The sequence below is a fragment of the Carlito syrichta genome, unplaced genomic scaffold (assembly GCF_000164805.1).
Source record: "Carlito syrichta isolate Samal-C Ts95f unplaced genomic scaffold, Tarsius_syrichta-2.0.1 Scaffold289400, whole genome shotgun sequence".
NCBI lineage: Eukaryota > Metazoa > Chordata > Mammalia > Primates > Tarsiidae > Carlito > Carlito syrichta.
In genome coordinates, this window is record NW_007233496.1 from 141,868 (window position 1) to 158,675 (window position 16,808).

Genomic DNA, 16,808 nt, shown 5'->3' on the forward strand with positions numbered 1-16,808 from the left:
AGTAAACTTCTAAAAGTGAAATTGTTAAGAATCTTTTAAAAGACTCAACTTGAAAGTACTCTGCAAAGCAGGGACAGGTGGTGGCACAGGAATTTTCTGTGCCCTCGCTGTAGTTTTGTAACCATTTCTCTGCCTTCTTTCTTCAAAATTTCTACTATTTTAGAAGCTCATAATGTAGCTGCACTGTTTTCTCCTGACATCTTTTCCTGGTCACTCGTATTCCCTAAAGGCTTAAGTACTACCTTACTGGTCCTACATTTTTTCTCCTTTCAAGATTTTCAGGGGCTTTAACATCACTGTGGATTACTCATCTAACATCCTGGTTTCCTCATCCACCCTGATTTTTTCTTCCATTCCATGTCCATGATTACAACCTAAATTTTGTTACAAGTATCTGAACCACCCATGAAATCTTGAATTGAAGATCTCTCTCCAATAACCAGCTCTCAACGTCCAATTTACCTGCATTAGTAGCTTTCTGTAATAACACTTTGGCCTCATCAAACTTCCAATTCTTTCACCGATATTTTTTTTATCATCCAATACCCTCCTCTTGTTTTCATTTCCTAAAATCCTGGTTGGACCCAACCATCTGCCTTTTTCACATTTAGTACACAGCAGCTAGCTAAAAGTTGCTGGAGAAAACCACACAACTGGGCTCACTGGCTGTATTTTAAATTAATGACTACAAAACTCTAATGGGAATTCAACCTTGCCTAGAAGGCCTACTTACATTTCCCTAGTAAATTTGATTCCTAACCTAAAAGATGACAGTTTTAGTGTTTTGGGGTTTTTTTTACCCCTTACCTTAAATGATAACATCATTTTTATCGAGGAAATCAGACATGATGGCTCCCATGTTCTCACCATCAAAACTATAAACCTACTTTATCTATATATACTTTCTCTCTTGTTAAATGAATGACCTCTGAGCCTATCAAAGGCAATCCCTCCATTTGTGCTCTGCATCCCCTAGAGACCTCACTTCTATAGCTCTTCCTCTTCTGCATTACCTATTTCCCCTTCTTACTGGATAATTCTCACTGGATTACAAATATGCTATAGAACCTCTCTTTCCCTTGAGCTCACAGTCTCTTCTAGATACCACCCTATTTTTTCTCTTTTATGCAAAACTTCTTTAAAAATGTTACATGCATTTGCTGCCTCTTTTGTTTTATATCCTGGAAACCTCTCTGATTTGGCTTCCAACCTCACTGAAACTGAGGAAGCATACCATCAAGGACTTTCACTTTGGCTAATCTGATGGATTCTTTACTTTTTTCACTGTCCTTACTTCTCAGAAGATTGGACAGTTTACCCGTTCACTTGTTGGTCTTTATGACACCGTGCTTTCCTGGTTTTTCTCCTACCTTTCTGCTTCCTCCTCAGTCTCCGTTGCTGGCTCCGAATTCTCTCCTCAGTGCTTGGTCTTAGGCTCTCTTCTCTTTTCTATGCTTTCTCTTAAGTCATCTTATCTAGTCCCATAGCTTTTAACACTGCTACTATCTTGTCAACTCCCGAGTTAGTATGTGATATTTCTACTTTTATCAAATAGGTATCTCCAATTTAACAACAAACTCTGTCTCTCCTCAAAGAGGAGAGTTATTCTTGACTTCTCTCTTGCCCTTGTTCCTTAAGTCTATTGATTCTACCTTCTCAGCCTCCTACCCAAACCACTGCCGTAACTCACCTGGACTATCAAGCCACCTTCTCAGGAGTCTCTCTGCTTCTGTTTTTGCCTTCAATAATCCATTCTCTCCACACGGGATCTTTTAAAACGTAATCAGTTCATGCCACTTATATGCTTAACTCTTCAATGGCTTCCTATGACATTACAACAAAACAAACAATATACTGGGGCCTATAAAGCCCTATGTGATCCAACCCTAAATATCTTGTCAACCTCTTATTTCCTCCTTACTCACTATGCTTCATCCACACAGGGCTTCTTTCTGCCAAATTCTCTCTTTCTTCGAGGCTTTACTCTGATGTTTTCTCTGTTTTTCTCATAATCACTGTGTGATTGGTTCTTATAACTCAAAAACCATCCTAAATATCACCTCTCAGAGAGGTTCTCTCTTCATCTAAAGTAGCTCTCCCTACCCCAGAAGTAGCTTTGCAGCTTATTACCCTAAGTATTTCCTTGATAGCACATATCTCATTGAAATTACATTCTTAGCCAGGCTCGGTGGCTCAACCTGTAATCCTACGCCTTGGGAGGCTGAGGTGAGTGGATTGCCTGAACCCACGGGTTAGAGATCCACCTGGGCAACTTGGCGAGACCTCATCTCTACAATAAATCAAAAAATTAGCCGAGTGTGGTAGCGCACGCCTGTAGCTCCAGCTACTTGGAAGGCTGAGGCAGAAGGATCGCCGGAGCCCAGCAGGTGGAGGCTGCGGTGGCTGGGAACGGCTACTGCACTCCGGTCTGGGCAACAGAGTGAGACTCCAACTCAAATAAATAAATAAATAAATAAATAAATAATATTCTTTATTTGTTTTCTTGTTTACTCTCTGTCTCCTTCAGAGTGAGACTCCAACTCAAATAAATAAATAATATTCTTTATTTGTTTTCTTGTTTACTCTCTGTCTCCTTCATGTAAGTTCCTTAAGGGCAAGTACATTGTCTTTCCTGTCACTTCTATTATTTCCAGCATCCACAACAGTTTTTGACACATTGAAGGCATCCAATAAATATCTGTTGTATAAAAGGATGAAGTAATTGAATTATTAACTATATGCCTACTTAGGTTACAGTGCCAAATCCTAACACTTTGACTACTGATAAATATGCCTTTTGTTGGAAGAGCAGTTTTGAGCTTTGTCTGGGAATGAATCACACAAAATTAGAAAGGTTTGCTGTTGTGCATTAATCATACACAATATATTTTCTGGTGGCCAATGGTTTCTTTTCAGCAATAAATAGGTAATTTCGTGTTCAGTAATTCTTATATGAAATTCATAAGCAAATTAATGATTTTACTTAAATCACATTAATTAGGGGCTCAAGGATAGAGTTATATTTTTCAAAAAGTCTCTCAGATAGGTGAATAACTTTGGGCTGGTTTTCATTCTTCCCACTTAGCAACCATTTCTGAATCTTGATGCCAAGATCCTTGAACATTTTATCTAAATGAGTGTACTCTCTAAATTTAACACCAGATCTTAAATCTGCCTCTCAAACTTGGATTTTTAAAATAAATGTTTTCTATTCTGTATCAAATTACAGGGTTTTTTTTTTTAAAGGAACAAAGTGAAAAAACATACTTTACCATACAAAAGAGTCATCTATGTACCTCAAAATATTTTGCCCTTTCAGAAATTCATTATATTTACAAAACACTGTACTTCAGAGACTCTTACACTATTATTAGCTGAAATAATATAATTGTACCAATGATAAAAATTCCAAATTAATTTATGCAACAGGACCCAAGTACATATGTTAGGCTCTTTATAACATGTGGTCCAACTTAAAAAAAAAAAATGAATATAATTAGGTGGAATTTGTGTATACAATATTAATTAGGTTGAATTTGTGTATATAGTATTTAAAATTTCAGGGTGAAGCCGGGCTCGGTGGCTCAGCCTGTAATCCCGCGCCTTTGGGAGGCTGAGGTGAATGGATTGCCTGAGCCCAGGGGTTCGAGACCCGCCTGGGCAGCGAGACCTTATCTCTACAATAAATCAAAAAATCAGCTGGGTGTGGTAGCACATGCCTGTAATTCTGGCTACTCAGAAGGGTGAGGCAGAAGGATCGCTGGAGCCCAGCAGGCGAGGCTGCAGTGGCCGGGAGCGGTCACTGCACTCCAGTCTAGGTGACAGAGTGAGACTCCAACTCAAAAAAATAAAAAATAAATAAAAAATAAAAAATAAATTAATTAAAAAAATTTTTTAAATTTTAAAAAATTTCAGGGTGACCTAAGTACGTTGTTCTAGACAAATTTTGATTTTATTAATATTAACTAATCACATTAAAATGACAGCTAATTGCTTCTTTTAGTTGTACTTGAAAAAAAACCATCCTTTTCTCCTGTGTAACAAATGGCCTTTATTAATTAGGTCTCTCAGTTTGTGTGCTGGCCACATTTGGCAGTCAAGTTCTCACCAAAAATAATAGCAACCTGCTCTGGATGGTAATCAAGCAGCAAATATATTTTTGGCTTTAATGTTTGAAACTCCAAATGCCATATGCCACAGAACTGAACCTTAAATGGCATTAATAAACTGGTCTGATACTGAAATACAGAATATGAGGACTTGGGGCACTCTAAAACACCTTTTTCTTTAGTACAAAACAAATGTTTCAGGGTTAGCAGGGAATGCCTATCTAATGCTCTCATATGTAAAATCAAAATATTAAAACTGAAACAACAGGGGAAGGAGGAGCAGAATGATAGAACCTCAACCTTAACACTACTCTAAACTTCCAATAGCTCAGTAGTGCTGCCTTTTATTATTAATATTTTGTCACAGTACTTGTCTCTGAGTGTGCTGGGGCCTAATAAAAGTACAGATTTTCCTTAGGCTTTCCTTTGATGGTCACACGTAGGAAAAGTTGATGCTGTGTGTCTACATTTTCTACTCCTTAAAACATGGGGAAGCCGGGCTCGGTGGCTCAGCCTGTAATCCTGTGCCTTTGGGAGGCTGAGGTGAGTGGATTGCCTGAGCCCGCAGGTTCGAGACCCGCCTGGGCACGAGACCTCATCTCTACAATAAATCAAAAAATCAGCCGGGCGTGGTAGCGCGTGCCTGTAATTCCGGCTACTCGGAAGGCTGAGGCGGAAGGATCGCCGGAGCCCAGCAGGTCGAGGCTGCTGTGTCCAGGAGCAGCCACCGCACTCCAGTCTGGGCAGCCGAGTGAGACTCCAACTCAGAAAAAAAAAAAAACATGGGGAAATGGTTCTTTTGTCATTTGGGGAAACTAACAATAATAATACTCACAGTAGTAAAGGACATACTACTGTATGAGATTTCATGGGATAGATTCAATAGAAATTTCAGAAAATTTAAAAATATTTTAATCAACCAGAAATGTTCCAATCTCATAAAAACATTCTGTAATTTAAAGCTAGCTATTGTAAAGGAATTTTAAAGGTGAAATTGTTTAAATCCATTACCATGTGATCACTAACTCTCACCCTTTTGTGAAAAAGTAAAGAGATAGGTAGAGCAATGAAGAGGAAAGGACCATGTATACAAGAAGATTGTAAACACCCAGGAAAATAGAAAAACTTCAGAAAACATAAGGAAGGCTAGCAGATTAGAGCTAATTTTTGACCATTTTAAGAAAATATGTTGGTTTCTTTAAAAGAGCAACAAATGTTTGCTCCATCTGCAATTTCCTTCAAAGAAAAACTACCTAACAAATCCTAAATTATAAACAAATGGAGTAGAATATCTGTTACTAACAGAACTGATTGTTTTTTATTCTTGAGTATTTCCTGGAAATACTTCAGTTACTTCTAGCTCAGCTATTTGTCCCAACGCTGACACTGCTCCAATATAAAAAGCACTAAAAGATGCAACGTTCAAGAGGATGTACTTTTCAATTTCATTTACTTGACAGTACTAAATCAACCACAGTCTTGAAGGTACTTTGAAGATCACATTCATCCACTTTCAGCCTCAGGGGCTTCAATTATTTCTCACTTAGGAAAGCCCAGAGAAGATGTTTACACCTTCAGTCCTCTGAGGAACTGTTTAGTGATAGCCACAGCAACTTTGGTGCTGAAGAGGTCACTTCCTCTGACTTGTTTACCACCAAATCAACAATTGAAGAGGTCACTTCCTCTGACTTGTTTACCACCAAAATCAACAATTGCAGGCACGAACTATAAAAAAAGAGAAGCAACTTTTTATTGCTTAGGGATTAGGAAGCTCATTTCATAAGAAAATAACTTTTAAAGCAAATGACACGAGAAGACAGAATTATACATTTCTATAAATAAAAACAGTATGATTGATCACTTATTAGAGCTAAGAATATATGAGAATTGGTTCCTGTTTGCAGGACTTAAAAATGTGGTTACCTTTTGATACTTCTCAGAAATGCCTTTACTCCTGAGGTCCACCATTAGTCCTGACAGGCTATTCCTGCTGCTGTCACTCATAATGTAATGCATAATGCATCGCCAGGCAGGCAGTATCAAACTCTGTTACTTCGGTATTCTGTAGAAGTCTCTTTACATTCTGAGGAAAGACAGAACTGTTGTTTATCTCTCCTTCACCTGAGTGATCTGTTGATCTGTTGAACAATGCCTTATATCTAATAATTATTGAATGGTAGTGATACATCTGAGTTCATAACTAAGATCACTATTATGATAATGTATAGGTCATACATTGAACAACCGTCTCAACTACAGAAAATTAAATGCCCTTTGCCAGAGATAATAAATAAATAAATAAATAAGATATTCCCATTGTAATTGCTTTAGGACAAAAGTGAATTTAATAATGGATAGTTCCTATTTTATTTTCTAGCCCAAGTTGTAATTTTCAGAAGAAATATATAGAGTACTATTTCCACCACTTCAATCAGTAAAGCACACAACAGAACTGAGCGGTTGACCTGCAAAATCCTGCTGCCTGCAAAATCATACTGCCTTCTCTTAGTTTTAGTGATCGAACAGTGAAATGGAGACAAGTTAGAATTTTACCTAGGACTGGGCTTAATCTCCAAGAAGCGTCAGAAGTAACAATCAGTCTCAGTATGGTTGACAAGATACGAGCACGTAATGTCTACATTGAGTTCTATGATATTAAGAGGCAGGTACTGATAGGAAGGGGAGTCAGAAGATATCATGTTTAGGTTATGTCAACACTCATATTAAGGGTCTTCCATATAGTTCTGATTTTTATTTATTATGCAGCAGACAAAATTAATGAATTCAAGCCAACAAACACTTTATAAGCCCCCATAAGGCACTATATGCCAGGCACTTCTGGGGTCACACTGATGAATTAGAGACAATTCCTGTCCTCAGTGAGTTCACAGACAATGGAGCGAAGGATGATGAAAGTAATGTAAACGATTCTGCTATAAAGCATGTTTCTTTAATGTACTTTTGCTCTGTGAGAATGATAAATATGGAAATGGTGTCAGCTTAACACGTATCAGTTCCTTTGTAATCTTTCCAGCATGGGCAGACTTTCTCATGATTAAAGAGGAAGACTTATATATTAAAATAAATAAATAAAATCCTACAGAAGTGTTTTCCAAAAGTATCTGGTTTTGTAGCTTCAAGAACTGTTGTACTTCCACTATGTTAAGCTAGCTGGGGAAAGGGTAAGTACAAATAAAAAGGATGCAAATGTATTGCACTGTGTTAAAAAACAAAACAAAGCCAAATAACAGCCAAACACTAATTAATGGAGAAGGCTATCTCCATATGGTATTTTTAATTTTGATGAAATAGTCTCAATGAGAAGCACATATTTTCAAAATCTTCTTTTTCTTTTCTTTTTTTGAGTCGAGGTCTCACTCTCGAGCCAGGCTGGAGTGTAGTGGCATTATCACTGCTCACTGCAGCCTAGACCTCCTGGGGTCAGGTGATCCTTCCACCTCAGCCTCCCAAGTAGCTGAGAATATAGGCATGTGCCACCATGGCTGGCTAACTTTTTTGAATTTTTTGTAGAGACCAGGTCTCATTATGTTGCTCAGTCTGTTCTCGAATTCCTGGACTCAAGCAATCCTCCCACTCTGCTTCCCAAAGTACTGGGATTACCAGTGTGAGCCACAGTGCCTGGCCAAGATTTTATAATTTGAAGAAGAAAACGCGAGTCCCAGGAAGAAGGCTGCAGAGGACTAACCCTATTTCTAGGTGCAAATGCCAGTGGAAATTTAACTGTGCTAGTATTTTTTTTTTAGTAGGTTTTTTTTTTGTTTTTTTGTTTTATTAGGGCCCTTATTTTTATCAGGGCTCCAATTTAAAAGTTATATAATTTTTTTTAGTTATACAGATTTTAAGTGGTCTGCTTATAACCTTTTTTTCCTTATAGCCCTTGTTTATTTGTAGTGCATGCTTTTATAGAACATGAGCTTTTTCGGGAATAAATATGTGGTATTACAACAGAAATATATGTATGCAAAAAACAAAACAAGGCTGAAAATCAGTGCAATTGGGGAAGAGGAGACAAAAGGAAGAGAAAGTGTACCAGGTTGTTGAGAAATCAGGAAAGACTTCATAAAGGAGGTGACACTTGCAAAAGGCGCTGAAGAATCAATAAAAGTTGGAATTAGTATGAGAGACTGAAAACAGTGACACTATTAACAGGAATATGGAAAGTACAGAAAGAAATGGCTTGATTTGAAAGGCTGGCAAGAGACTTGGAGGGCTCAACACACCTATAGTACAAGATTCTTTCACATACATTATCTTTTGGAGGGCTCTAACACATCTATAGTACAAGATTCTTTCACATACATTATCTTTTTCGTAGCTTACACAACCATATACAATGTTTAAGAACTCTTTTGTTCACACTGAATAGGGACAATGAAAATATGGGAAACTTCCCAGGTAGCTCTCAAGTAGAGAATTCTCTGAGAGGGATTCCTATTATTGTTCCTCTGGGCTAATATTTCACTACCATTATCCTTAAGGGACCAAAAAGGGAGAAACTTTTCTTCTAGGACTCAGACCCCCAATTCATAAGATTTTCCTTACTTTTTTTTTCCTTTTGTGGTACTTTCCCACAGAACAGCCATGGAATACAGCCTATTTAGAATATCTATTCAAATGTTCCACTATTTTCTACTATAATATGAAATTTCAGGGTGCAATTTTTTTTTTTTTTTTTGAGTCGGAGTCTCACTGTCGCCCAGGCTGGAGTGTAGTGGCACACTCACAGCCACTGCAGTCTCAACCTGCTGGACTCAGGTGATCCTTCTGTCTCAGCCTTCCAAGTAGCTGTAATTACAGGCATGCACCACCATGTCCAGCTAATTTTTAAAAATTTATTAAAATTTATTTATTAATTTATTGTAAAGACAAGGTTCTCACCAAGTTGCCCAGGCTGGTCTCAAACCCCTGGGCTCAAGCAATCCTCTCACCTCTGCCTCCACAGTGTTAGGATTACAGCCGTGAGCCACTGCACCCTGCTAGGGTACAAAGTTCTTAGCAAGTACATACCACACAATTTCATATGTATCTCAACTAACCTGGCATAAGCTTAAAACATTAAGAAATCCCATCTAAGATCTCTGTTGTCCCTTCTCTTATAGGGAAAATGTTTCATTTCCTCCCCTTGTGGTCATTCTTTTATCACCTTAAATCTACTCAATTTCCAGAAGATTTGTCTCTGTATTTTTAAGCAAGTAACCATAAGTCATAAACCCAAGATACCTAAATAACCATAAGCCCACAAAACTGGTGTGAAGACGGTCAAAAATTACTTGCCATAATCAGTCTGTGCCCTTCCTAATTGCTTCCTTTCTAGTTACCTTCACTTGGATCTTGACTCTTGGCAGTTTCCCATTAAAGATAACAAGTGTTGGTGATGATGTGGAGAAACAGGAACCCTTACATGCTGCTGGTGGGAATGTAGATTAGTACAGCCATTATGGAAAACAGTATGAAATTTCCCTCAAAAATTAAAAATAGAACTACCATATGATGCAGCAATCCCACTACTAAGTATATATCCATAGGAAATGAAATCAGTAAAAGATATCTGCACTCCTATATTAACACATTCACAATCGGCAAATTTTTCACCTTCCTAATACTGAGAGTGGGTGAAAATAAGAAAAATCTGAAGCTGGTTGACAAAAACTTCTGTTGTTAAGCACAAGTGGAATGGTATTTTCTAAATTGTCACCTTTCTTTCACAGTACAGCTGAAAGTTGCAGACATACCCAGTATTTGCCTTAGTTAGCACTCTAACTAGCATTCTGTACTTTGTATTTCTATTAGGATTATAAACCAAATATATATATATTTCTTCATTTACATTGCATCATTACATCACTATCTGACTCACTCACTAATAAGTTCACTTACAACCTCGGAAATCTCATCAACATATATTTCTTCATTTTTCTATAATGATGGTAATTTTTTTTTTTTTTTGAGTCGGTGTCTCACTCTGTCACCCATGCTAGAGTGCAGTGGCATGCTCACCCACCGCAGCCTCAACCTGCTGGGCTCAGGTGATCCTTCCACCTCTGCCTTCCAAGTAGCTGGGACTACAGGCATGAACCATCATGACCGGCTAATTTCTTTATTTATTGTAGAGATGAGGTCTTGCCATGTTGCTCAGGCTAATCTCAAACCCCTGAGCTCCAACAATCCTCTCGCCTCCACCTCCCAAAGTGCTGGAATTACATATGTGAGCCACCGCACCCAGCTAATTATGGTCAATTATTTTTAACCTTTAAGTATCAAAGTCCTGAAATATCAAAATACAAGTATTCAACACTAATTGCAACAAAATAAATGACCAACTTGCAATTTTTACCAACTACGTAAATCAATAACAACAATGTGCAGTCGATTTCAGATAACTGTCCAATTAACTTTCTCTCTCCTTACCTCACTATTCATTTTCAAGCAAAATATAATAACACATACATATGACAAATTGCAGCATTCAGAAACAAAATTTGCAAAGACATAAATTCACATCAGCGGCAACCAGGAACAGAATTTGGAATGATGTAAATTCATGTCCATAATCATGAATGAGTTAACTGCAGTATTATTCACAATAGACAAGATATGAAATCAACCTAAATGTCCATCAACAGATGAGTGGATAAGGAAAATGAGGTATATATACACAATAAAATATTTACTATCCATCCATTAAAAAAAGAGCAAAATCCTGTCATTTGGATGAAGTTGGAGGATAGTAAGTGAAATAAGCCAGACACAGAAAGACAAATACTGCATGATCTCACTCATATACGGAATGTAAAGAGTTGTTCTTACAGAAGTAGAGAGAAGTAGAAAGTGGTTACCAGAAGACGGGGAGTAATTAACAGAAGATAGGGATTCGGGGTGGTGAGAGATTGGTCAATGAGTACAAGCTATAATTAGATAGGAGGAATATGTTCTGGTGTTCTATTACACAATAGGATGACTAGAGTTAACAATAATGTATTCTGTTTCCAAATAGCTAGAAAAGAGGTTTTTGAATGTTCTCATCACAAATAAATGATAAATGTTTATAGTTATAGATACGTTAATTACCCTAATTTGATCATATACAATGTATACATATATCAAAACATCACACTGTATCCCATAAATCTGTACAATTTTTATGTGTCAGGCATAAAAAAGAGAATCTACTTCTACACCTTGAGATTTGGTACTGGTATTTAGATTCCCTGGCTTGACTCTGAGCTCTCCCTTAGGACTTGGCCCAGACCTGAGTAGACTATTATTTTGCCTATTTTGAGCCCTTTTGAGTGGACAATCTTGCCTACTTCTGAGCCCTTGTGAGGAGATGATTTTTGCTTGCTTTTGAACTCTACTTCAACTCATGGTTCAGGGCCATGTTCTAGCTAGACTATCACCTCATGAAAAGAAACCTGTAGTTACAAGCTGAGTTTCTTTCTTTTCTATCAGTCCTTGGAGAAGCAGGATCTTTTTGTCTGCCTTGATCCCATATTATCCTTTGACTTCATTTTGAACTATTTCCCTCATGGCTACTTGACTCATCAACTTGACAGACAGTGGCAAACATTATATTGAGATTTCAGGGCACTAACTAGAGTAAGAGGAGAAAAAAGCAGCAGAAAGGCTTCCAATTACATAGCAGATATGTGCTACATGGTAGTATTTATTTGTCAGAAATATAACTGAATTACATAATTAACTTTTTGGTTTCTCTTATTAAATTTTTCATAAGCCTGCCACTAACTACTATGAGAGAAAAGTACACTGTCATATAATGAGTAAAGAGCAAAACAGAAAATATTGTCTACTTAAGACAGGACTCAAAAATCTTGCACTGAATACTAACATTTGTGTAGGTCTAATCAAATCATAGGAAAAGAAAAGCAATAATACTTTCTCTGGAGGCCAAGTTTTCAAAATAAACTAACATTCATTCACAAGACATCAATGAGAAAACCATTCTTCTTTTCTGAAATTGAGAGATTCTTCCACTGCTTCTGGCTGACTACTTTTCTGTTTTCTTCTGTCAAAACTCTGATGAAGTACAGCAAGGAAAAAAATTTCATTATGACACATGAGGAGGGAATGCCCCCCCAACATCTCAGAAGTTATTTATAAAAAATTGCTTATTTATTCTTAAATGTTTAAACTTCAGTCACCTTCAAAGTATCCTCCGTTTGATGCAATACACTCATCAAGACATTTCTTCTTGGTTTCTGAACTCAATTTTGATGTCTTTTAATGCTTCTGTTTTTGTTTGTTTTTGAGTTGGAGTCTCACTCTGTCGCCCACACTGGAGTGCAGTGGCACGCTCCCAGACACTGCAGCCTCGACCTGCTGGGCTCCAGCCATCCTTCCGACTCAGCCTTCCAAGTAGCCAAAACTACATCCCGCTCTACCACGCCCCAGCTAATTTTTGATTTATTGTAGAGATGAGGTCTCGCCAAGTTGCCCGGCTGGGTCTCGAACCCTCGGATTTAGGCAATCCACTCGCCTCAGCTCCAAAGTGCTGGGATTACAGGCTGAGTCACCGAGGCTGGCCATGTTGTTTCACTTCTTCCACATCAGCAAAACATTCTCCTTTGAAGACTTTTTTTATCCAGGAAACAAACAAAAAAAGTTGCTTGGTATGAGATCAGATGAACAGGGAGGGTGGCATGGGGATCATGCTGATTCTAGTCAAAAACTGCAAAACACTCAACATGGTGTGGGCAGGCGCCCTGTCATGGTGGAAGAACCAGTCACTTGTTTGCCACAACTTGGGGCTTTTCTTCTGCAAATCGTGACGCTATCTTCTCAAAACTTTGGTTCAACATTTGATCTAGAGGAACAAACTCCAAGTGAACTACAAAGGGTTCACCCCTCAAAAGATAATTCTGTTTTTTAGGGGTCTCCTCTCATATGTATATTTCATTTTAGAGTTGTAGGGTATAAGCAGGGGTTTACTACATAAGTAGGCTGCATGTAGGTTAAGTTTGGGCTAGAAGCCGGTCCTGTTTCCCCCAATAGTGGAACAGGTATCCAGTGTGTGCTGCCACGTGTCCTCCTCCTTCCTCTCTCCTTCTGCCAATCCCACCTTTGTGCTAGTGTGAAGTTTTCAGGAGCCACTTATGAATGTGAGCATGCAGTATTCAGTTGTTCCTGTGTTTAGTATGACGGTTTCCAGCTGCATCCAGGTTGCTACAAAGACCATGAATTTGTTCCTTATGGCTGCATTTTAAACTACTATACAAATTATAGTTGAAATCGGCAATTAAAGATAGCCTCTATTTTTTGCTTTAGTTTAACCTAAAGTGCTATCCACTATCATATTAATGTAGTAAACAGTCAGTGCATAACAAACCAACAAGTTAGGACAGCAAAATAGAATTGGCCGAAGTCTTCAACATGCTGATACAATAAAAATGAGTCTAATCTAGCAGTTCAAGAGGACAGTGTTGTGGGACTATAAGGAGCTTATCTAGGAAAAATGATATAAAGTATGCAGGACCCAATTCCACTGAGTGGCAAACATATCTGAGTCAGTGTGCTGTTTCTTAGTGACCAGTTAACATAAAGTTTAGCTTTGCAGTAGGTCTTTTGTTGATCAACCCTGTTTCTAAAATACTGGCTAAATATTAGTTTAGAGAAAAAGGATCATTTTCATACTTAACTGATCAAAGTAAAATTGTCAGTTCTATGTGCCCTAATTTCTTATAATTGTAATGAGAAGAAAAAAATAAAACAAAAAATCTTTCTGAAATTAGAGAAAGATCCAAGGCTATCAGTGAACTAAAAAACATGTCCTGGATTGAGAAAATAAAATGTAGTGAAGGATTTGTCAAAAAAAAAAAAAAAAAAAGAGAGAGAGAGAGAGAAAGAAAAGAAAGTAGAATGTATCATCAAGTAATAATACTCATAATGGTGGCAATTAATATTTGTTGAAAGTCGTAACTCCTGGGTACCATATGAAGTGCTTTACATTGCACCCTTACAACAATCTTTGGGGTAAGTACTGTTATCTTTTTCCCACTTTACAGACAGACTGAGGCTTAGAGTGGTTAAGAATCATTTTCAAACCTAAGCCATCAAAGGCCCAAACTTTTAGCCACTATTCTATATTATTTCAAATAGAACTCTTCCTCCTAATTTTTCTAATAAATATTTATTGAGACTTTATTATGTGTCATTATCAGGATGACTTGAGATATTTTACACAAGGTCAGGAAAGATAAAACAGACTAGTTCCTTTCTCTAGATGAAAACTGTGATATGACAACATGGGTGAGACGTATATGGGGGTGAATTTGCTCATTTCCTGATATCTCTTTATGATATGAAAAATCTTCATTACAAATCAAATTAATCTCTTCTGAGGATATGGATATGTTTCAATGGTAGTACACTGCATTTTGCTTCTAGTAAAATTCTTTTTAAATCAAATTTCTGTTAGCCTGTAGAATAACTGGTTAGAATGGCAACAATCTATAAGTTAATTTTTAGCAATATATGAGTATTTTTTTCTTACCATGATACACTTACTAGTCAATAAAGCAAACCCCATCTCTACTCAAAAATCTCATTTCATTACTTCATGATATATTATTATCTAAGGTCAAGCCAAGGAATGCTATAATCTCTAGGGGTCAGACCCCTGGCATCTAGTCACTATTAAACCAAAGTTCCCTTTACAGACTATTTAAAATATGTTGCCAAATAAACCCTTTATGATGGGAAAATCCAAATCAACTGCTCACTGTAAAACCCCAATACCCTGGACAAGATAAATTTCAAAAGATAAATTTTAAAAATATAAAGTGAATCACAAATAGAGTTTATATTTTTAAAGTATCTCTTTATCTCTTAACATGAACAAAAAATAAAGTCTCAGGCAGGGAACTACAATAACTTTTTGTAACTGCTTTCCATATGGTAGAGATACAAATAAAGACACTAAAATTGGATAGTGATTTTGATTCTATCATTTTCGATTTAAATAGTTAAGGACAAAATGTTGTTTTTATTTAACAGAAGCAGAAAACTCATTTTATTGTAATAAGTATAGAAATACTTCTATGAGGCCCATAAAACAACTAAAAACTATTGTTAGTAGTGTTGTTTAAAGCAAGTTGGTCAAGTTAGATAGATTATAATACATCTTTACAAAGGATACTATTTAGTGGTTAAAAATAGGGAGTTTTTTTTTAATCCCAGCACTGTGGGAGGCAAGATGGGATGATCACTTGAGGCTCAGAGTTTGAAATCAGCCTGGGAAACAAGAGCCTTGAAATGCCAGCTAGGGTGAGAATATCTCCAAAGGATAATTGAGAAGTTATAGTTCTATGAAGGACCAAAACAGTGCTGGCCAATATGCAGGGCTGAACCCAGGGTAATATTTAGAACAGCTAGGGGAATGGGTAGACTCCATGACCCAAGGCAATACTCCAAAAATATTCTTTCTCACAACTGGATTTTTTTCATCATGTTTGGACAAGAAAGAGCACAAGATTATGCTCTAGCCAGGGTCTCACTCTGTCATTTCGGCTGAAGTGCAGTGGCACCATCATGGCTCACCGCAGCCTCAACCTCCTGGGCTCAGTGACTCCTCTGCCTGAGCCTCCTAAGTAGCTGGGACCACATCCGGATAATTTTTTTTGTATGATGCCTAGGCTGGTCAGTAACTCCTGTCCTCAAGCAGTCCTCCCGCCTCAGCATCCCAAAATGCTGGGATTCCAGTCATGAGTCACCATGCCCAGCTGTGTCCTTTTTGTTTATTATTTTGCCAATATTACTCTGCCATAATCACTGTAGCTTGTAACAAGTCTGGAGATCAGGTAGAATAAAATATTTTAACTTGAAAAAAAAAATAGGGAGTTTTTAGGTTCTGATCTGGAATGGTCTTTGAGATGCATGGTTAAATGAACAAACAAAATGCAGAACTCTATGTACAATATGGTACCATGGGAACTTAAAAAGAAAGACGTACACACACACTCATACACAGACTTACATATACATGGAATAACTGTCAGGATACATATGAAACTATCAACAGACTCAGTTTTTACTATACATCTCTTTTACCAAACACATTATCTATTTAAGAATTATAATTTAATACAATTAAAAATTATAAAATCAGCCTAAAGAACTGAGGATTCTTTGTGAAAATTTAAGAACACCGTGACAAAATTAAAACAGAGGTGACAGAAGCATTTTACATAAATATAAAGTAAATAGCATCTTTATGATTTTCAAGATGGTGGTATTTTCAGAGAAAGTCTTGATAAACATTTTGAAATAATTAAAAAAACCCAACAATTACACTCATAAATCCCAGTAAAGACCTTTGTTATAACCAGAGGACCTACCTGTGGATTTCTTTCCTTTGGTTGTATCATGTATTAAAAAATTATGCTAGGAGGGGCATGTGGAAAGAAAGGCCAGGTCTCTGACTCTGTTAAAAAAAAAAAAATTATGCTTACAGGAACAGAACCAACATTTACAAAGCACCTATTCTATGTGAAACATTTTAATATCTAATTGAATCCTCATGACAATCTGAAAGTTTGAAATCATTATCCCTTGATGCTTGGGCAAAGTAATTTTCCGAAAGAAACTTTGGTAGGTAGAGACAGGATATAAGCCAGGACAGTCTGACTCCAAAGCCTGTGTTATTTCTAATATACTAGGCTGACT

General features: G+C 37.2%; 1 long non-coding RNA gene across 1 annotated transcript; it reads right to left on the reverse strand.

Moving 5' to 3' along the window:
• Positions 1 to 5,542: 5,542 nt before the first annotated feature.
• On the reverse strand, positions 5,543 to 16,569 carry LOC103256414. Its single transcript, XR_504074.1, has 3 exons — positions 16,481 to 16,569; positions 6,033 to 6,192; positions 5,543 to 5,834 (listed from the first exon to the last, which is right to left on the reverse strand). It is a non-coding gene; the product is annotated as an uncharacterized LOC103256414 (long non-coding RNA).
• Between the last annotated feature and the right edge of the window lie 239 nt (positions 16,570 to 16,808).